Consider the following 23,028-nt stretch of genomic DNA (forward strand, 5'->3'; position numbering starts at 1 on the left):
AAAAATCGACAAAAAAATCCACTGTTTTCCAAACGCCACTGCTTCAACATACGTTGACATAGAAACTTCATTTTAACCATCAAACGCAGTGGATTTTTCTTGTCTTCGCAGGAATGTATGTTTATGTCAGGGCTGAGATTACAGTTTTTGATCAGTGAGTCCTCAAAAGTGAAAATTCTCAAATCTTGCTCTGGTTAGAGTGCGCATGTCAGTTTAGGTAGAGTGGAGGAGGGTGAAAAATCCGCCTGAAAATTCCGATCGCATCGCCCTCACGACCAAACATAAATGTTAGGGGAATAAATTTGGTCAGATTGTAGACAATTTTCCTGGGATTTCAAATGAATCCAAGTTTGAAGACCTAGCTTTTCTGAAGGAAATGGCAGACAGCAGTTTAGACAAAGTCGCACCGCTCTCTCCATAAGAACCAATGTAAACTGGATCATCTGCCTCATGGAGGGACAGTGTTTTTTAAATCGCTGTAACTCGGTCATTTCTCTCAATATTTGGAAAATAATCATATCTATGATAGCCACGGCCTTCCTTCTCGCTCACGGTCATTTCAGTTTTCAGCTAGCATTCACGGTTAGCCCACAGTTAGCCCAGAACGAGATGTTGCGCGGTGCTGCTGAGAAGCACTTTTCTGCTGTCTGTGGCAGGCACCGTTGCTATGGGGCCCATAGCAACCGCCCTTACACACGCGCAGGCATGTTCCACACGCACACACACAGACTCATTGGAGTGCCACACCCACCTTCACACCCAATACCTCCACAGGAGCTGCATTTCAGCCTGAAAATCAGTTCAACCTCTCAGCTTCACACAGCCTTAGAGCAGTGGGTGTCAAACTCAGTTCCAACACACCTGATTCAAATGATCAGGCTCGTTATCAGGCTTCTGCTGAGCTTATGATAGCTAATCATTTGAATCAGGTGTGTTGTAAGAAGGAAACATCTAGAACATAGAGGATAGTGGACCTCCAGGAACTGAGTTAGACACCCCTGCTTTAGAGCAACTCCAATCCAAATTTTGACCAGGTGAGATCTTCCTGTCTCTTCCTTTCAAAATAAAAGCACAGCACAATTTCAAAATAAAAGCCTGCGACGGACTGAAAACTCCAGTTAAACCTCTCAGCTTCACACAGCCTTTACAATAACTCCAGTCCAAATTTTGACCAGGTGAGATCTTCCCTCTGCCTTTCAAAAAAAGCACAGCACAATTTCAAAATAAAAGCCTGTGACGGACTGGAAACGCCAGTTAAACCTCTCAGCTTCACTCAGCCTTTAGAGTAACTCCAATCCTCTATGTTTTAGATGTTTCCCTGTTCCAAATCACCTGATTCAAATTATCAGGCTCGTTATAATGCTTCTGCAGAGCTTCATGATAGCTGATCATTTGAATCAGGTGTGTTGGAAGAGGTAAACATCTAAACACAGAGGATAGTGGACCTCCAGGAACTGAGTTTGACACCCCTGGTTTGGGGTAACTCCAATCCAAATTTGACAGGGTGAAATCTCCTGTCGTTGCCTTTCAAAATAAAAGCAGAGCACAATTTCAAAATAAAAGCCTGCGACAGACTGGAAACACCAGTTAAACCTCTCAGCTTCACACAGCCTTTAGAGCAGGGGTGTCAAACTCAGTTCCAACACACCTCATTCAAATGATCAGGCTCGTTATCAGGCTTCTGCTGAGCTTGATGATGAGCTGATTATTTGAAACAGGTGTGTTGGAAGAGGGAAACATCTAAAACATAGAGGATAGTGGACCTCCAGGAACTGAGTTTGACACCCCTGCTTTAGAGTAACTCCAATCCAAATGTTGACCAGGTGAGATCTTCCTGTCTTTCCCTTTCAAAATAAAAGCACAGCACAATTTCAAAAATAAAAGCCTGTGACGGACTGGAAACGCCAGTTAAACCTCTCAGCTTCACACAGCCTTTAGAGTAACTCCAATCCAAATGTTGACCAGGTGAGATCTTCCTGTCTTTCCCTTTCAAAATAAAAGCACAGCACAATTTCAAAAATAAAAGCCTGTGACGGACTGGAAACGCCAGTTAAACCTCTCAGCTTCACACAGCCTTTAGAGTAACTCCAATCCAAATGTTGACCACGTGAGATCTTCCTGTCTTTCCCTTTCAAAATAAAAGCACAGCACAATTTCAAAATAAAAGCCTGCGACGGACTGGAAACGCCAGTTAAACCTCTCAGCTTCACACGGCCTTTTCTCCAATCCAAATTTTGACCAGGTGACATCTTCCTGTCTCTGTTTTCAAAATAAAAGCACAGCAGAATTTCAAAATAAAAGCCTGCGACGGACCGGAAAACACCGAAATACGCCTCTCCAGACATGCACACATCCCGAGCCCCTCCCACGATTTCCGCATCAGCGGGAATTGTCTAGTTAGGGGCTCGGGCTTCGGCACGAGCCACTCTCCTCTCCATTGCAAAGCAATGGGAGGAGAGTGGCTCGTGGCGAAGCCACGAGCCACTATTGTTCTCCTGCTGCGTTTATTATTATATTTTCTTCACGTTTCCGCCGTTTTTTCGGTCGCTAACTCGTCCTAGGGCTTTGAGAAAATCAAAACAAATTATATATCAAAACGTGCGGCTTCATCGGGAATCCCGGGCTATGACTTTTCTAAGACATTCGTCATTTTTTCGCAGAATTATTCGCAAAAAACTGCCAAAAAGTCCCATTGAAAATGAATGGGGACCGAAAAAAATCGGCTCAAAAAATCCCCTTTTTTCCAAACGCCACTGCTTCGCCATACGTTCACCTAGAAACTTCATTTAACCATCAAAACGCAGTAATTTTTCTTGTCTCCGCAGGAATGTATTTTCTGTCAGGCTGAAGATTACCAGTTTTTGATCACGTGAAGTCCTCAAAAATGGAAAATTTTTCCAAAATTGCTCGTGGTTAGAAGTGCGGATGTCAGTTGGTAGAGTGGAGGCAGAGGTGAGAAATTCGCCATGGAAAATTTCACGATCGCATCGCCCTCACGACACCAACTATTAAATGTTAGGGAATGAAATTTTGGTCAGATCGTAAACAATTTTCCTGGATTCAAATGAATCCAAGTTTTGAAGACCTAGCTCTTTCTGAACGTGAAATGGCAGGCAGCAGTTTAGACCAAAGTCGCACCGTTCTCTCCATAGAACCAATGTAAACTGAATCATCTGCCTCATGAGGGACAGTGTTTTTTAAATCGCTGTAACTCGGTCATTTCTCACAATATTTGGAAATATTACATTTATGGAAAGCCACAGCCTTCCTCTCGCTCACGGTCATTTCGGTTTTCAGCTACGCATTAACGGTTCGCCCACAATTAGCGGCCAGAACGAGATGTTGCGCGCTGCTGCCTGAAGGAAGCACTTTTTTGCCTGTCTGTGGCAGGCACCGTTGCTATGGGGCCCATAGGCAACCAGCTCTTACCACACAGCAGCAGGCATGGTCGCACGCCACACACACAGACTCATTCCGGTGTGCCACACCCACCTTCACCACCCAATACCCTCCACAGGGAGCCTGCATTTCTAGCCTGGAAATCAGTTCAACCTCTCAGCTTCACACAGCCTTTACAGCAGGGGTGTCAACTCACTTCCAACACACCTAGATTCAAATGATCAGATGCTCGTTATCAGCCTTTCTGCTGAGCTTGACATGATATGTGGTATGCATTTGAGTCAGTGTGTGTTGTAAGAAGGAACATCTAAACATAGAGGAAGTGGTCCCCAGAAACTGAGTTTGACACCCTGCTTTAGAGTAACTCCAGATCCAAATGTTGAACCAGGTTTGAGATCTTCCTGTCTTTCCCTTTCAAAATAAAAGACACGCACCCCAATTTCAAAATAAAAGCCCTGCCGATGGGCCTGAAAACACCAGTTAAACCTCTCAGCTTCACACAGCCCTTTAGAGCAGGGGTGTCAAAACTCATGTTCCAACACACCTGATTCAATGAATTCAGGCTCGTTATCAGGCTTCTGCTGAGCTTGTGATGAGCTGCTTATTTGAATCAGGTGCTGTTGTAAGAAGGGAAACATCTAGAACATAGAGGATAGTGGCCTGCCAGGAACTGACTTTGACACACCTGCTTTAGGAAAGGGTAACTCCAATGCCAAATCTTGACCATGGTGAGAATCTTCCTGTCTTTGGCCTTTCAAAATAAAAGCACAGCACATTCAAATAAAAGCCTTCGACGGACTGAAAGCGCCAGTTAACCTCTCAGGCTTCACACAGCCTTTTGAGTAACTCCAATGCCTAAATTTTGACCAGGTGACATCTCGGTGGTCTGTCCTCTAGCCGTTCAAAATAAAAGCCACAGCACGAATGTCAAATAAAAGCCTGCAAGGTAACTTGGAATGCCTGTTAACCTCTCAGCTTCACACAGCCTTTACAAGTAACTAAATCCAAATGTTCACCAGGTGAGATCTTCCCATCTCTTCCTTTCAAAATAAAAGCACAGCACAATTTCAAAATAAAAGCCTGCGATGGACGGACTGGAAAACGCCAGTTAATCCTCTCAGCTTCACACAGCCTTTACAGTAACTCCAATCCAAATTTTGACCAGGTGAGATCTTGCTGTCTCTTGCTTTCAAAATAAAAGCACGGAACAACTTCAAAATAAATGCCTGTTATGGGCTGGAAAACGCGGAAATACGCCTCTCCGGACATGCACACATCCCGAGCCCCTCCCACGATTTCCCGAGCGGGAATTGTCTGTTCTCTTTATCTTTTTCTTCACGTTTCCGCCGTTTTTCGGTCGCTAACTCGTCCTAGGCTTTGAGAAAACCAAACAAATTATATATCAAAACGTGCGGCTTCTTCGGGAGTCGAGGGCTATGACTTTTCTAAGAAATTCGTCATTTTTTCGCAGAATTATTCGCAAAAAAAACTGTGAAAAAAGTGCCATAGAAATGAATGGGGACTGAAAAAAATCGGCTTGAAAAATCCACTGTTTTCGAAACGCCACTCCTTCAGCCATACATTCACCTAAGAAACTTCATTTAACCATCAAAAGCAGTGATTTTTCTCATCTCCGCAGGAATGTATTTTATGTCAGGCTGAACATTTATAGTTTATCAGTGAGTCCTCAAAAAGTGAAAAATTCTCAAAATCTGCTCTGGTTAGAGTGCGGCATGTCAGTTGGTAGAGTGGAGGAGAGGTGAAAAATCCGCCTGAAAATTTACGATCGCATCGCCCTCACGACCAAACGATAAGAGTTAGGAAAATGAAATTTGGTCAGATTTGTAGACAATTTTCCTGGGATTCAAATGAATCCAAGTTTTGAAGATCTGGCTCTTTCTCAAGTGAAATGGCAGGCAGCAGTTTAGACCAAAGTCGCACCGTTCTCTCCTAGGAACCAATGTAAACTGAATCATCTGCCTCATGGAGGGACAGTGTTTTTTAAATCGCTGTAACTCGGTCATTTCTCACAATATGTGGAAATAATTACATTTATGGAAAGCCACGGCCTTCCTCTCGCTCACGGTCATTTTAGTTTTCAGCTAGCATTCACGGTTAGCCCACAATTAGCGCCAGAACGAGACGTTGCGCGCTGCTGCTGAGAAGCACTTTTCTGCTGTCTGTGGCAGGCACCGTTGCTATGGGGGCCCATAGCAACCGCCCTTACACACGCGCAGGCATGCTCCCACGCACACACACAGACTCATTGGAGTGCCACACCCACCTTCACACCAATACCTCCCACAGGAGCTGCATTTCAGCCTGTAAAATCAGATCTACCTCTCAGCTTCACACAGCCTTTAGAGCAGGGGTATGAAACTCAGTTCCAACACACCTGATTCAAATGATCAGGCTCGTTATCAGGCTTCTGCTGAGCTTGATGATGAGCTGATTATTTGAATCAGGTGTGTTGTAAGACGGAAACATCTGGAACACAGAGGATAGTGGACCTCCAGGAACTGAGTTTGACTCCCCTGCTTTCGAGTAACTCCAATCCCAATGTTGACCAGGTGAGATCTTCCTGTCTTTCCCTTTCAAAATAAAAGCACAGCACACTTTCAAAATAAAATCCTTCCACACACCGGAAAACACCAGTTAAACCCCTCAGCTTCACACAGCCTTTACAGTAACTCCAATCCAAATGTTGACCAGGTGAGATCTGCCTGTCTGTGCCTTTCAAAATAAAAGCACAGCAAAAATTTCAAAATAAAAGGCTGTGAAAGACTGGAAATGCCAGTTAAACCTCTCAGCTTCACACAGCCTTTACATTAACTCCAATCTAAATTTGACCAGGTGAGATCTTCCTGTCTCTGCCTTTCAAAATGAAAGCACAGCACAATTTCAAAATAAAAGGCTGTGAAAGACTGGAAATGCCAGTTAAACCTCTCAGCTTCAACACAGCCTTTACATTAACTCCAATCTAAATTTTGACCAGGTGAGATCTTCCTGTCTCTGCCTTTCAAAATGAAAGCACAGCACAATTTCAAAATAAAAGCCTGCGACAGACCGGAAAACGCCAGTTAAACCTTTCAGATTCACACAGCATTTACTCCAATCTAATTTTGACCAGGTGAGATCTTCCTGTCTCTGCCTTTCAAAATTACTTTACAGCACAATTTGCTAGTTAAACCTCTCAGCTTGACACAGCCTTTAGAGTAACTCCAATTGAAATTTTGACCAGGTGAGATCTTCCTGTCTCTGCCTTTCAAAGTAAAAGCACAGCACAATTTCAAAATAAAAGCTTGCGACAGACTGGAAACGCCAGTTAAACCTCTCAGCTTCACACAGCCTTTAGAATAAATACGCCGCTCCGGACATGCACCCATCCGAGCCCCTCCCACGATTCCGCGAGCGGGAATTGTCTAGTTAGGGGCTCGGGCTTCGACACGAGCCACTCTCCTCTCCATTGCAAAGCAATGGGAGGAGAGTGGCTCGTGGCGAAGCCACGAGCCACTATTGTTCTCCTGTTTGCGTTTATCGTCTTTTATTATTATCCACGTTTCCGCCGTTTTTCGGTCGCTAACTCGTCCTAAGGGCTTTGAGAAAACCAAAACAAATTATATATCAAAACGTGCGGCTTCATCGGGAATAGTGTGCTATGACTTTTCTAAGAAATTCGTCATTTTTTTCGCAGAATTATTCGCAAAAAAACTGCGAAAAAGTCCCATAGAAAATGAATGGGGACCGAAAAAATCGGCTCAAAAAATCCACTTTTTTCCAAACGCCACTGCTTCGCCATACGTTCACCTAGAAACTTCATTAACCATCAAACGCAGTGATTTTTCTTGTCTTCGTAGGAATGTATTTTATGTCAGGCTCAGATTTATAGTTTTTGATCAGTGAGTCCTCAAAAAAGTGAAAATTCTCAAAATCTGCTCTGGTTAGAGTGCGGCATGTCAGTTGGTAGAGTGGAGGAGAGGTGAAAAATTCGCCTGAAATTTCCCGATCGTATCGCCCTCACGACCAACGATAAATGTTAGGGGAATGAAATTTGGTCAGATTGTAGACAAATTTCCTGGGATTCAAATGAATCCAAGTTTGAAGACCTAGCTCTTTCTGAAGTGAAATGGCAGGCAGCAGTTTAGAGCAAAGTCGCACCGTTCTCTCCATAGGAACCAATGTAAACTGAATCATCTGGCTCATGGAGGGACAGTGTTTTTAAATCGCTGTAACTCGGTCATTTCTCACAATATTTGGAAAATAATTACATTTATGGAAAGCCACGGCCTTCCTCTCGCTCACGGTCGTTTCGGTTTTCAGCTAGCATTAACGGTTAGCCCACAATTAGCGCCAGAACGAGACGTTGCGTGCTGCTGCTGAGAAGCACTTTTTTGCTGTCTGTGGCAGGCACCGTTGCTATGGGGGCCATAGCAACCGCTCTTACACACGCGCAGGCATGGTCGCACGCACACACACAGACTCATTGGTGTGCCACACCCACGTTCACGCCCAGTACCTCCACAGAAGCTGCATTTCAGCCTGAAAATCAGTTCAACCTCTCAGCTTCACACAGCCTTTAGAGCAGGGGTGTCAAACTCAGTTCCAACACACCTGATTCAAATGATCGGGCTCGTTATCAGGCTTTTGCTGAGCTTGATGATGAGCTGATTATTTGAATCAGGTGTGTTGGAAGAAGGAAAGATCTAGAACATAGAAGCTAGTGGACCTCCAGGAACTGACTTTGACACACCTGCTTTACAGTAACTCCAATCCAAATTTGACCAGGTGAGATCTTCCTGTCTCTGCCTTTCAAAATAAAAGCACACCAAAATTTCAAAATAAAAGCCAGCGATGAACCGGAAAACGCCAGTTAAACCTCTCAGCTTCACACAGCCTTTTGAGTAACTCCAATCCAAATTTTGACCAGGTCAGATCTTCCTGTCTCTGCCTTTCAAAATAAAAGCACGTCAAAATTTCAAAATAAAAGCCTGCAACAGACCAAAAAATGCCAGTTAAAACTCTCAGCTTCACACAGCCTTTAGAGTAACTCCAATCAAAATTTTGACCAGGTGAGATCTTCCTGTCTTTGCCTTTCAAAATAAAAGCACAGCACAATTTCAAAATAAAAGCCTGTGACGGACTGGAAACGCCAGTTAAACCTCTCTGATTCACACAGCCTTTACAGTAACTCCAATCCAAATTTTGACCAGGTAAACGCCGAAATACGCCTCTACAGACATGCACACATCCCGAGCCCCTCCCACGATTTCCGCGAGCGGGAATTGTCTAGTTAGGGGCTCGGGCTTCGACACGAGCCACTCTCCTCTCCATTGCAAAGCAATGGGAGGAGAGTGGCTCGTGGCGAAGCCACGAGCCACTATTGTTCTCCTGTGGCGTTTATTATTATTCCGTTTTATTCTTAACGTTTCCGCCGTTTTTCGGTCGCTAACTAGTCCTAGGCCTTTGAGAAAACCAAAATAAATTATATATCAAAACGTGCGGCTTCTTCGGGAATCGCGGGCTATGACTTTTCTAAGAAATTCGTCATTTTATCGCAGAATTATTCGCAAAAAACTGCGAAAAAAGTCCCATAGAAAATGAATGGGGACGGAAAAAAATCGGCTCAAAAAATCCACTTTTTTCCAAACGCCACTCCTTCGCCATACGTTCACCTAGAAACTTCATTTAACCATCAAAACGCAGTGATTTTTCTTGTCTTCGCAGGAATGTATTTTATGTCAGGCTGAGATTTAGAGTTTTTGATCAGTGAGTCCTCATAAAAGTGAAAATTCTCAAAATCTGCTCTGGTTAGAGTGCGGCATGTCAGTTGGTAGAGTGGAGGAGAGGAGAAAAATCCGCCTGAAAATTTCCCGATCGCATCGCTGTCACGACCAAACGATAAATGTTAGGGGAATGAAATTTGGTCAGATTGTAAACAATCTTCCTGGGATTCAAATGAATCCAAGTTTGAAGACCTAGCTCTTTCTGAAGTGAAATGGCAGGCAGCAGTTTAGACCAAAGTCGCACCGTTCTCTCCATAGGAACCAATGTAAACTGAATCATCTGCCTCATGGAGGGACAGTGTTTTTTAAATCGCTGTAACTCGGTCATTTCTCACAATATTTGGAAAATAATTACATTCATGGTTAGCCACAGCCTTCCTCTCGCTCACGGTCATGTCGGTTTTCAGCTAGCATTCACGGTTAGCCCACAATTAGCGCCAGAACGAGACGTTGCGCGCTGCTGCTGAGAAGCACTTTTCTGCTGTCTGTGGCAGGCACCGTTGCTATGGGGGCCCATAGCAACCGCCCTTACACACGCGCAGGCATGCTCCCAAGCACACACACAGACTCACTGGTGTGCCACACCCACCTTCACACCCAATACCTCCACAGGAGCTGCATTTCAGCCTGAAAATCAGTTCAACCTCTCAGCTTCACACAGCCTTTAGAGCAGGGGTGTCAAACTCAGTTCCAACACACCTGATACAAATGATCAGGCTCGTTATCAGGCTTCTGCTGAGCTTCATGACAGCTCATCATTTGAATCTGGTGTATTGGAAGAGGGAAACATCTAAAACATAGAGGATAGTGGACCTCCAGGAACTGAGTTTGACATGACTGCTTTAGAGTAACTCCAATCCAAATTTTGACCAGGTCAGATCTTCCTGTCTTTGCCTTTCAAAATAAAGGCACAGCACAATTTCAAAATAAAAGCCTGCAACGGACTGGAAACGCCAGTTAAACTTCTCAGCTTCACACAGCCTTTAGAGTAACTCCAATCCAAATGTTGACCAGGTGAGATCTTCCTGTCTCTTCCTTTCAAAATAAAAGCACAGCACAATTTGAAAATAAAAGCCTGTGACGGACCAAAAAATACCCCTCTCCTGCCCAGCTCCGGACATGCACACATCCCGAGCCCCTCCCACGATTTCCGCGTGCGGGAATTGTCTAGTATTTCCATTACTACCCCAATATCATTTTTTCATCACGTTTCCGCCAAATTTCGGTCGCTAACTCGTCCTAGGGCTTTGAGAAAACCAAAGCAAATTATATATCAAAACGTGCGGCTTCATCGGGAATAGTGTGCTATGACTTTTCTAAGACATTCGTCATTTTATCGCAGAATTATTCGCAAAAAACTGCGCAAAAGTCCCATTGAAAATGAATGGGGAGTGAAAAAAATCGGCTTGAAAAATCCACTGTTTTCCAAACGCCACTCCTTCGCCATGCGTTCACCTAGAAACTTCATTTAACCATCAAAACGCAGTGATTTTTCTTGTCTTCGCAGGAATGTAGTTTATGTCAGGCTGACATTTACAGTTTTTGATCAGTGAGTCCTCAAAAAGTGAAAATTCTCAAAATCTGCTCTGGTTAGAGTGCGGCATGTCAGTTGGTAGAGTGGAGGACAGGTGAAAAACCCGCCTGAAAATTTCACGATCGCATCGCCCTCACGACCAAACCATAAGAGATAGGACAATGAAATTTGGTCAGATTGTAAACAATTTTCCTGGGATTCAAATGAATCCAAGTTTGAAGATCTAGCTCTTTCTGAAGTGAAATGGCAGGCAGCAGTTTCGAGCAAAGTCGCACCGTTCTCTCCATAGGAACCAATGTAAACTGAATCATCTGCCTCATGGAGGGACAGTGTTTTTTAAATCGCTGTAACTCGGTCATTTCTCACAATATTTGGAAAATAATTACATTTATGGTTAGCCACAGCCTTCCTCTCGCTCACGGTCATTTCGGTTTTCAGCTACCATTCACGGTTAGCCCACAGTAAGCGCCAGAACGCGACGTTGCGCGCTGCTGCTGAGAAATACTTTTCTGCTGTCTGTGGCAGGCACCGTTGTTATGGTGGCCCATAGCAACCGCCCTTACACACGCGCAGGCATGCTCCCACGCACACACACAGACTCATTGGTGTGCCACACCCACCTTCACATCCAATACCTCCACAGGAGCTGCATTTCAGCCTGATAATCAGTTCAACCTCTCAGCTTCACACAGCCTTTAGAGCAGGGGTGTCAAACTCAGTTCCAACACACCTGATTCAAATGATCAGGCTCGTTATCAGGCTTCTGCTGAGCTTAATGATGAGCTAATCATTTGAATCAGGTGTGTTGTAAGAAGGAAACATCGAGAACATAGAGGATAGTGGACCTCCAGGAACTCAGTTTCACACCCCATCTTTGTAGTAACTCCAATCCAAATTTTGACCAGGTGAGATCTTCTTGTCTCTGCCTTTCAAAATAAAAGCACAGCACAATTTCAAAATAAAAGCCTGCGACAGACTGGAAACACCAGTTAAACCTCTCAGCTTCACACAGCCTTTACAATAACTCCAATCCAAATTTTGACCAGGTGAGATCTCCCTGTCTCTGCCTTTCAAAATAAAAGCACAGCACAATTTCTAAATAAAAGCCTGCGATGGGCCTGAAAACACCAGTTAAACCTCTCAGCTTCACACAGCCTTTACTCCAATCCAAAGTTTAACCAGGTCTGATCTTCCTGTCTCTGCCTTTCAAAATAAAAGCACAGCACAATTTCAAAATAAAAGCCTGCAACAGACCAAAAAATGCCAGTTAAACCTCTCAGCTTCACACAGCCTTGAGAGTAACTCCAATCCAAATTTTGACCAGGTGAGATCTTCTTGTCTCTGCCTTTCAAAATAAAAGCACAGCACAATTTCAAAATAAAAGCCTATGACGGACCAAAAAATAACCCTCTCCTGCCCAGCTCCGGACATGCACACATCCCGAGCCCCTCCCACGATTTCCGCGAGCGGGAATTGTCTAGTTAGGGGCTCGGGCTTCGGCACGAGCCACTCTCCTCTCCATTGCAAAGCAATGGGAGGAGAGTGGCTCGTGGCGAAGCCACGAGCCACTATTGTTCTCCTGTGGCGTTTATTATTATTCTCTTTTATTAGGGGCTCGGGCTTCGACACGAGCCACTCTCCTCTCCATTGCAAAGCAATGGGAGGAGAGTGGCTCGTGGCGAAGCCACGAGCCACTATTGTTCTCCTGTTGCGTTTATTATATTTTCTTCACGTTTCCGCCATTTTTCGGTCGCTAACTCGTCCTAGGGCTTTGAGAAAATCAAAACAAATTATATATCAAAACGTGCGGCTTCATCGGGAATCCCGGGCTATGACTTTTCTAAGACATTCGTCATTTTTTCGCAGAATTATTCGCAAAAAACTGCCAAAAAAGTCCCATAGGAAATGAATGGGGACGGAAAAAAATCGGCTGAAAAAATCCACTTTTTTCCAAACGCCACTGCTTCACCATACGTTCACCTAGAAACTTCATTTAACCATCAAAACGCAGTGATTTTTCTTGTCTCCGCAGGAATGTATTTTATGTCTGGCTGGGATTTACAGTTTTTGATCAGTGAGTCCTCAAAAAAGTGAAAATTCTCAAAATCTGCTCTGGTTAGAGTGCGGCATGTCAGTTGGTAGAGTGGAGGAGAGGAGAGAAATCCGCCTGAAAATTTCCCAATCGCATCGCCCTCACGACCAAACCATAAAAGTTAGGGGAATGAAATTTGGTCAGATCGTAAACAATTTTCCTGGGATTCAAATGAATCCAAGTTTGAAGACCTACCTCTTTCTGAAGTGAAATGGCAGGCAGCAGTTTAGACCAAAGTCGCACCGTTCTCTCCATAAGAACCAATGTAAACTGAATCATCTGCCTCATGGAGGGACAGTGTTTTTTAAATCGCTGTAACTCGGTCATTTCTCACAATATTTGAAAAATAATTACATTTATGGAAAGCCACGGCCTTCCTCTCGCTCACGGTCATTTTAGTTTTCAGCTAGCATTCACGGTTAGCCCACAATTAGCGCCAGAACGAGACGTTGCGCGCTGCTGCTGAGAAGCACTTTTCTGCTGTCTGTGGCAGGCACCGTTGCTATGGTGGCCCATAGCAACCGCCCTTACACACGCGCAGGCATGCTCTCACGCACACACACAGACTCATTGGTGTGCCACACCCACCTTCACGCCCAATACCTACACAGAAGCTGAATTTCAGCCTGAAAATCAGTTCAACCTCTCAGCTTCACACAGCCTTTACAGCAGGGGTGTCAAACTCAGTTCCAACACACCTGATTCAAATGATCAGGCTCGTTATCAGGCTTCTGCTGAGCTTGATGATGAGCTGATTATTTGAAACAGGTGTGTTGGAAGAGGGAAACATCTAGAACATCGAAGACAGTTGACCTCCAGGAACTGACTTTGACACACCTGCTTTAGAGTAACTCCAATCCAAAGTTTGACCAGGTGAGATCTTCCTGTCTTTCCCTTTCAAAATAAAAGCACAGCACAATTTCAAAATAAAAGCCTGTGATGGGCCTGAAAACACCAGTTCAACCTCTCTGCTTCACACAGCCTTTTGAGTGACTACAATCCTCTATGTTTTAGATGTTTCCCTCTTCCAAATCACCTGATTCAAATGATCAGGCTCGTTATAATGCTTCTGCTGAGCTTCATGATACGCTGATCATTTGAATCAGGTGTGTTGGAAGAGGTAAACATCTAAAACATAGAGGATAGTGGACCTCCAGGAACAGAGTTTGACACCCCTGCTTTAGAGTAACTCCAATCCAAATGTTGACCAGGTGAGATCTTCCTGTCTTTCCCTTTCAAAATAAAAGCACAGCACAATTTCAAAATAAAAGCCTGCGATGGGCCTGAAAACACCAGTTAAACCTCTCTGCTTCACACAGCCTTTGAGTAACTCCAATCCAAATTTTCACTAGATGTTATCTTCCTGTCTCTGCCTTTCAAAATAAAAGCACAGCACAATTTGCCAGTTAAACCTCTCAGCTTCACACAGCCTTTTGAGTAACTCCAATCCAAATTTTGACCAGGTGAGATCTTCCTGTCTCTTCTTTTCAAAATAAAAACACAGCAAAATTTCAAAATAAAAGCCTGCAAGGTACTGGAAACGCCAGTTAAACCTCTCAGCTTGAAACAGCCTTTACAGTAACTCCAATCCAAATGTTCACCAGGTCAGATCTTCCTGTCTCTGCCTTTCAAAATAAAAGCACAGCACAATTTGCCAGTTAAACTTGTCAGTTTCACACAGCCTTTACAGTAGCTCCAATCCAAATTTTGACCAGGTGAGATCTTCCTGTCTCTCCCTTTCAAAATAAAAGCACAGCACAATTTCAAAATAAAATCCTGTGACGGACCAAAAAATACCCCTCTCCTGCCCAGCTCCGGACATGCACACATCCCGAGCCCCTCCCACGATTTCCGCGAGCGGGAATTGTCTAGTTATTCTTCACGTTTCCGCCGTTTTTCGGTCGCTAACTCGTCCTAGGCCTTTGAGAAAACCAAAGCAAATTATATATCAAAACGTGCGGCTTCATCGGGAATCCCGGGCTATGACTTTTCTGAGAAATTCCTCATTTTTCGCAGAATTATTCGCAAAAAACTGCGAAAAAAGTCCCATAGAAAATGAATGGGGAGTGAAAAAAATCGGCTCAAAAAATCCACTATTTTCAAAACGCCACTCCTTCGCCAGACGTTCACCTAGAAACTTCATTTAACCATCAAAACGCAGTGATTTTTCTTGTCTCCGCAGGAATGTATTTTATGTCAGGCTGAGATTTACAGTTTTTGATCAGTGAGTCCTCAAAAAAGTGAAAATTCTCAAAATCTGCTCTGGTTAGAGTGCGGCATGTCAGTTGGTAGAGTGGAGGAGAGGTGAAAAATCCGCCTGAAAATTTCACGATCGCATCGCTCTCACGACCAAACGATAAACGTTAGAGGAATAAAATTTGGTCAGATTGTAGACAAATTCCTTGGGATTCAAATGAATCCAAGTTTGAAGGACTAGCTCTTTCTGAAGGGAAATGGCAGGCAGCAGTTTAGACCAAAGTTGCACCGTTCTCCCCATTAGAACCAATGTAAACTGAATCCTCTGGCTCAAGGAGGGACAGTGTTTTTTAAATCGCTGTAACTCGGTCATTTCTCACAATATTTGGAAAATAATCATATGTATGAATAGCCACAGCCTTCCTCTCGCTCACGGTCATTTTAGTTTTCAGCTAGCATTCACGGTTAGCCCACAATTAGCGCCAGAACGAGACGTTGCGCGCTGCTGCTGAGAAGCACTTTTCTGCTGTCTGTGGCAGGCACCGTTGCTATGGGGCCCATAGCAACCGCCCTTACACACGCGCAGGCATAGTCTCACGCACACACACAGACTCATTGGTGTGCCACACCCACCTTCACACCCAATACCTCCACAGGAGCTGCATTTCAGCCTGAAAATCAGTTCAACCTCTCAGCTTCACACAGCCTTGAGAGCAGGGGTGTCAAACTCAGTTCCAACACACCTGATTCAAATGATCAGACTCGTTATCAGGCTTCTGCTGAGCTTAATGATGGCTAATCATTTGAATCAGGTGTGTTGTAAGATGGAAACATCTAGAACATAGAGAATAGTGGACCTCCAGGAACTGAGTTAGACACCCCTGCTTTAGAGTAACTCCAATTGAAATATTGACCTGGTGAGATCTTCCTGTCGTTGCCTTTCAAAATAAAAGAACAGCACAATTTCAAAATAAAAGCCTGCGACAGACTGAAAACTCCAGTTAAACCTCTCAGCTTCACACAGCCTTTATTCTAATCCAATTTTTGACCAGGTGAGATCTTCCTGTCTTTGCCTTTCAAAATAATGGCACAGTACAATTTCAAAATAAAAGCCTGCGATGGGCCTGAAAACACCAGTTAAACCTCTCAGCTTCACACAGCCTTTACAGTAACTCCAATCCAAATTTTGACCAGGTGAAATCTTCCTGTCTCTGCCTTTCAAAATAAAAGCACAGCACAATTTCAAAATAAAAGCCTGCCACGGACTGAAAACTCCAGTTAAACCTCTCAGCTTCACACAGCCTTTACTCTAATCCAAATTTTAACCAGGTCTGATCTTCATGTCTCTGCCTTTCAAACGAAAAGCACAGCAAAATTTCCAAATAAAGGCCTATGACAGACTGGAAAGCGCCAGTTAAACCTCTCAGCTTCACACAGCCTTTACAGTAACTCCAATCCAAATTTTGACCACGTGAGATCTTCCTGTCATTGTCTTTGAAAATAAAAGCACAGCACAATTTCAAAATAAAAGCCTGCGACAGGCTGGCAACGCCAGTTCAACCTCTCAGCTTCACACAGCCTTTAGAGTAACTCCAATCCAAATTTTGACCAGGTCTGATCTTCTTGTCTCTTCCTCTCAAAATAAAAGCACAGCACAATTTGCCTGTTAGACTTCTCAGCTTCACTCAGCCTTTACAGTAACTCCAATCCAAATTTTGACCAGGTGAGATCTTCTTGCCTCTCGTGCTCTGCTCCGGACATGCACACATCCCGAGCCCCTCCCACGATTTCCGCGTGCGGGAATTGTCTAGTTAGGGGCTCGGGCTTCGACACGAGCCACTCTCCTCTCCATTGCAAAGCAATGGGAGGAGAGTGGCTCGTGGCGAAGCCACGAGCCACTATTGTTCTCCTGTGGCGTTTATTATCTTTTATTATTATTCTTCACGTTTCCGCCGTTTTTCGGTCGCTAACTCGTCCTAGGCCTTTGAGAAAACCAAAACAAATTATATATCAAAACGTGCGGCTTCATCGGGAATCCCGGGCTATGACTTTTCTAAGAAATTCGTCATTTTATCGCAGAATTATTCGCAAAAAACTGCGAAAAATTCCCATAGAAATGAATGGGGACTGAAAAAAAAAATCCACTGTTTTCCAAACGCCACTCCTTCGCCATACGTTCACCTAGAAAAGTCATTTAACCATCAAAATGCAGTGATTTTTCTTGTCTTCGTAGGAATGTATTTTATGTCAGGCTGAGATTTATAGTTTTTGATCAGTGAGTCCTCAAAAAAGTGAAAATTCTCAAAATCTGCTCTGGTTAGAGTGCGGCATGTCAGTTGGTAGAGTGGAGGAGAGGTGAAAAATCCGCCTGAAAATTTCACGATCGCATCGCCCTCACGACCAAACCATAAGAGTTAGGAAAATGAAATTTGGTCAGATTGTAGACAATTTTCCTGGGATTCAAATGAATCCAAGTTTGAAGATCTGGCTCTTTCTCAAGTGAAATGGCAGGCAGCAGTTTAGACCAAAGTCGCACCGTTCTCTCCATAGGAACCAATGTAAACTGAATCATCTGCCTCATGGAGGGACAGTGTTTTTTAAATCGCTGTAACTCGGTCATTTCTCACAATATGTGGAAAATAATCATATGTATGGTTAGCCACGGCCTTCCCCTCGCTCACGGTCATTTCAGTTTTCAGGTAGCATTCACGGTTAGCCCAAAATTAGCGCCAGAACGCGACGTTGCGCGCTGCTGCTGAGAAGCACTTTTCTGCTGTCTGTGGCAGGCACCGTTGCTATGGTGGCCCATAGCAACCGCCCTTACACAACCGCAGGCCTGTTCGCACGCACACACACAGACTCATTGGAGTGCCACACCCACCTTCACACCCAATACCTCCACAGAAGCTGCATTGCAGCCTGAAAATCAGTTCAACCTCTCAGCTTCACACAGCCTTTACAGCAGGGGTGTCAAACTCAGTTCCAACACACCTGATTCAAATGATCGGGCTCGTTATCAGGCTTCTGCTGGGATTAAAGCAGGTGTGTTGTAAGAAGGAAACATCTGGAACATAGAGGATAGTGGACCTCCAGGAACTGAGTTAGACACCGATGGTTTAAAGTAACTCCAATCCAAATTTTGACCTGGTGAGATCTTCCTGTCTTTGCCTTTCAAAATAAAAGCACAGCACAATTTCAAAATAAAAGCCTACGACGGACTGAAAACTCCAGTTAAACCTCTCAGCTTCACACAGCCTTTACTCCAATCCAAATTTTAACCAGGTCTGATCTTCCTGTCTCTGCCTTTCAAAATAAAAGCACAGCAAAATTTCAAAATAAAAGCCTTCAACAGACCAAAAAATGCCAGTTAAACCTCTCAGCTTCACACAGCCTTTAGAGCAGGGGTGTCAAACTCAGTTCCAACACACCTGATTCAAATGATCAGGCTCGTTGTCAGGCTTCTGCTGAGCTTGATGATGAGCTGATTATTTGAAACAGGTGTGTTGGAAGAGGGAAACATCTAAAACATAGAGGATAGTGGACCTCCAGGAACAGAGTTTGACACCCCTGCTTTAGAGTAACTCCAATCCAAATGTTGACCAGGTGAGATCTTCCTGTCTTTCCCTTTCAAAATAAAAGCACAGCACAATTTCAAAATAAAAGCCTTCGACGGACTGGAAACGCCAGTTAAACCGCTCAGCTTCACACAGCCTTTTGAGTAACTCCAATCCAAATTTTGACCAGGTGAGATCTTCCTGTCTCTGCCTTTCAAAATAAAAGCACAGCACAATTTCAAAATAAAAGCCTGCTACAGACTGGAAACGCCAGTTAAACCGCTCAGCTTCACACAGCCTTTAGAGTAACTCCAATCCAAATTTTGACCACGTCTGATCTTCCTGTCTCTGCCTTTCAAAATAAAAGCACAGCACAATTTCAAAATAAAAGCCTTCGACGGACTGAAAACTCCAGTTAAACCTCTCAGCTTCACACAGCCTTTACTCTAATGCATTTTTTGACCAGGTGAGATCTTCCTGTCTCTGCCTTTCAAAATAAAAGCACAGCACAATTTCAAAATAAAAGCGTGTGACGGACCAAATAATACCCCTCTCCTGCCCAGCTCTGGACATGCACACATCCCGAGCCCCTCCCACGATTTCCGCGTGCGGGAATTGTCTAGTTATTATTATTCCTAACGTTTCCGCCGTTTTTCGGTCGCTAACTCGTCCTAGGGCTTTGAGAAAACCAAAACAAATTATACATCAAAACGTGCGGCTTCATCGGGAATCCCGGGCTATGACTTTTCTAAGAAATTCGTCATTTTTTCGCAGAATTATTCGCAAAAAACTGCGAAAAAAGTCCCATAGGAAATGAATGGGGACTGAAAAAATCGGCTTAAAAAATCCACTTTTTTCCAAACGCCACTCCTTCGCCATACGTTCACCTAGGAACTTCATTTAACCATCAAAACGCAGTGATTTTTCTTGTCTTCGTAGGAATGTATTTTATGTCAGGCTGAGATTTATAGTTTTTGATCAGTGAGTCCTCAAAAAAGTGAAAATTCTCAAAATCTGCTCTGGTTAGAGTGCGGCATGTCAGTTGGTAGAGTGGAGGAGAGGTGAAAAATCCGCCTGAAAATTTCCCGATCGCATCGCCCTCACGACCAAACCATAAATGTTAGGGGAATGAAATTTGGTCAGATTGTAAACAATTTTCCTGGGATTCAAATGAATCCAAGATTGAAGACCTACCTCTTTCTGAAGTGAAATGGCAGGCAGCAGTTTAGACCAAAGTTGCACCGTTCTCCCCATTAGAACCAATGTAAACTCAATCATCTGGCTCATGGAGGGACAGTGCTTTTTAAATCGCTGTAACTCGGTCATTTCTCACAATATTTGGAAAATAATTACATTTATGGAAAGCCACAGCCTTCCTCTCGCTCACGGTCATTTTAGTTTTCAGCTAGCATTCACGGTTAGCCCACAGTTAGCGCCAGAACGAGACGTTGCGCGCTGCTGCTGAGAAGCACTTTTCTGCTGTCTGTGGCAGGCACCGTTGCTATGGTGGCCCATAGCAACCGCCCTTACACACGCGCAGGCATGCTCCCACGCACACACACAGACTCATTGGAGTGCCACACCCACCTTCACACCCAATACCTCCACAGGAGCTGCATTTCAGCCTGAAAATCAGTTCAACCTCTCAGCTTCACACAGCCTTGAGAGCAGGGGTGTCAAACTCAGTTCCAACACACCTGATTCAAATGATCAGACTCGTTATCAGGCTTCTGCTGAGCTTAATGATGGCTAATCATTTGAATCAGGTGTGTTGTAAGATGGAAACATCTAGAACATAGAGAATAGTGGACCTCCAGGAACTGAGTTAGACACCCCTGCTTTAGAGTAACTCCAATTGAAATATTGACCTGGTGAGATCTTCCTGTCGTTGCCTTTCAAAATAAAAGAACAGCACAATTTCAAAATAAAAGCCTGCGACAGACTGAAAACTCCAGTTAAACCTCTCAGCTTCACACAGCCTTTATTCTAATCCAATTTTTGACCAGGTGAGATCTTCCTGTCTTTGCCTTTCAAAATAATGGCACAGTACAATTTCAAAATAAAAGCCTGCGATGGGCCTGAAAACACCAGTTAAACCTCTCAGCTTCACACAGCCTTTACAGTAACTCCAATCCAAATTTTGACCAGGTGAAATCTTCCTGTCTCTGCCTTTCAAAATAAAAGCACAGCACAATTTCAAAATAAAAGCCTGCCACGGACTGAAAACTCCAGTTAAACCTCTCAGCTTCACACAGCCTTTACTCTAATCCAAATTTTAACCAGGTCTGATCTTCATGTCTCTGCCTTTCAAACGAAAAGCACAGCAAAATTTCCAAATAAAAGCCTATGACAGACTGGAAAGCGCCAGTTAAACCTCTCAGCTTCACACAGCCTTTACAGTAACTCCAATCCAAATTTTGACCACGTGAGATCTTCCTGTCATTGTCTTTGAAAATAAAAGCACAGCACAATTTCAAAATAAAAGCCTGCGACAGGCTGGCAACGCCAGTTCAACCTCTCAGCTTCACACAGCCTTTAGAGTAACTCCAATCCAAATTTTGACCAGGTCTGATCTTCTTGTCTCTTCCTCTCAAAATAAAAGCACAGCACAATTTGCCTGTTAGACTTCTCAGCTTCACTCAGCCTTTACAGTAACTCCAATCCAAATTTTGACCAGGTGAGATCTTCTTGCCTCTCGTGCTCTGCTCCGGACATGCACACATCCCGAGCCCCTCCCACGATTTCCGCGAGCGGGAATTGTCTAGTTTAGTATGTCGTCCAACAACTGATGACAAGATGCACAAATAGCTCAACTGGTTGGAGGGGGTGGTTCATGAACAGAACTGTGTCAGAGACGTGGGTTCGATTTCCGCGCACGGACCTTTACTGAAGGTCTGCCCTGCTTCAGTCCAAAATGTCTCTTCAAAGTTGCAGTTTAGTATGACACTAAAACGTTGTAGTTTACTTAGTCATCGAAAATGTCACTAAATCATCATATTTTAGCATGTCGTCCAAAATCTTGACAAAAAATGTTATAGTTTAGTATGTCGTCCAACAGCTGATGACCAGGTGCATAAACAGCTCAACTGGTTTTGGGGGTGGTTCATGAACAGAACTGTGTCAGAGATATGGTTTCAGTTCTAGCACAGGGACCTTTACTTGAGGTCTGCCCTGCTTCAGTAAAAAATGTCTCTTCAAGGTTGCAGTTTAGTATGATGCTAAAATGTCGTAGTTTAGTATGTCGTCCAAAATGACGCTAAAACATCAAAATTTAGTGTGTCGTCCAAAATGTCATGAAAACATCATAGTTTAGCATGTCATCCAAAATGTTGAAAAAAATGTCACAGTTTGGTATGTTCTCCAAAATGTTGCAAAAAATGTCATAGCTAAGTATGTCGTCCAAAATGTTGAAAATATCGTCATAGTTTAGTATGTTGTCCAAAATGTCATGAAAACGTCATAGTTTAGTATGTCGTCCAAAATGACGCTAAAGCGTCATAGTTTAGTATGTTGTCCAAAATGTTGAAAAAAATGTCATAGTTTAGTATGTCGTCCAACAACTGATGACAAGATGCACAAATAGCTCAACTGGTTGGAGGGGGTGGTTCATGAACAGAACTGTGTCAGAGACGTGGATTCGATTTCCGCGCACGGACCTTTACTGGAGGTCTGCCCTGCTTCAGTCCAAAATGTCTCTTCAAAGTTGCAGTTTAGTATGACACTAAAACGTTATAGTTTACTAAGTCATCGAAAATGTCACTAAATCATCATATTTTAGCATGTCGTCCAAAATCTTGACAAAAATGTTATAGTTTAGTATGTCGTCCAACAGCTGATGACCAGGTGCACAAACAGCTCAACTGGTTTTGGGGGTGGTTCATGAACAGAACTGTGTCAGAGACATGGTTTCAGTTCTAGCACAGGGACCTTTACTTGAGGTCTGCCCTGCTTCAGTAAAAAATGTCTCTTCAAGGTTGCAGTTTAGTATGATGCTAAAATGTCGTAGTTTAGTATGTCGTCCAAAATGACGCTAAAACATCAAAATTTAGTGTGTCGTCCAAAATGTCATGAAAACATCATAGTTTAGCATGTCATCCAAAATGTTGAAAAAAATGTCACAGTTTGGTATGTTTCTCCAAAATGTTGCAAAAAATGTCATAGCTAAGTATGTCGTCCAAAATGTTGAAAATATCGTCATAGTTTAGTATGTTGTCCAAAATGTCATGAAAACGTCATAGTTTAGTATGTCATCCAAAATGACGCTAAAATGTCATAGTTTAGTATGTCCTCCAAAATGTTGAAAAAAACGTCATATCTTCGTATGTCGTCCAAAATGTTGAAAATATCGTCATAGTTTAGTATGTCGTCCAAAATCACGCTAAAACATCATAGTTTAGTATGTCGTCCAAAATGTCATGAAAACGTCATAGTTTAGTATGTTGTCCAAAATGACGCTAAAATGTCATAGTT

The 23,028-nt window shown here is 43.5% G+C and overlaps 1 long non-coding RNA gene across 1 annotated transcript; it reads right to left on the reverse strand.

Annotated features, from left to right (window-relative positions):
• Positions 1 to 1,659: 1,659 nt before the first annotated feature.
• On the reverse strand, positions 1,660 to 18,850 carry LOC127530307 (uncharacterized). The gene is made up of 3 exons (XR_007936860.1): positions 18,680 to 18,850; positions 13,960 to 14,091; positions 1,660 to 1,763 (listed from the first exon to the last, which is right to left on the reverse strand). It is a non-coding gene; the product is annotated as an uncharacterized LOC127530307 (long non-coding RNA).
• Positions 18,851 to 23,028: the final 4,178 nt, after the last annotated feature.

The sequence above is a fragment of the Acanthochromis polyacanthus genome, chromosome 16 (genome assembly GCF_021347895.1).
Source record: "Acanthochromis polyacanthus isolate Apoly-LR-REF ecotype Palm Island chromosome 16, KAUST_Apoly_ChrSc, whole genome shotgun sequence".
In the NCBI taxonomy this organism is placed as follows: Eukaryota; Metazoa; Chordata; class Actinopteri; family Pomacentridae; genus Acanthochromis; species Acanthochromis polyacanthus.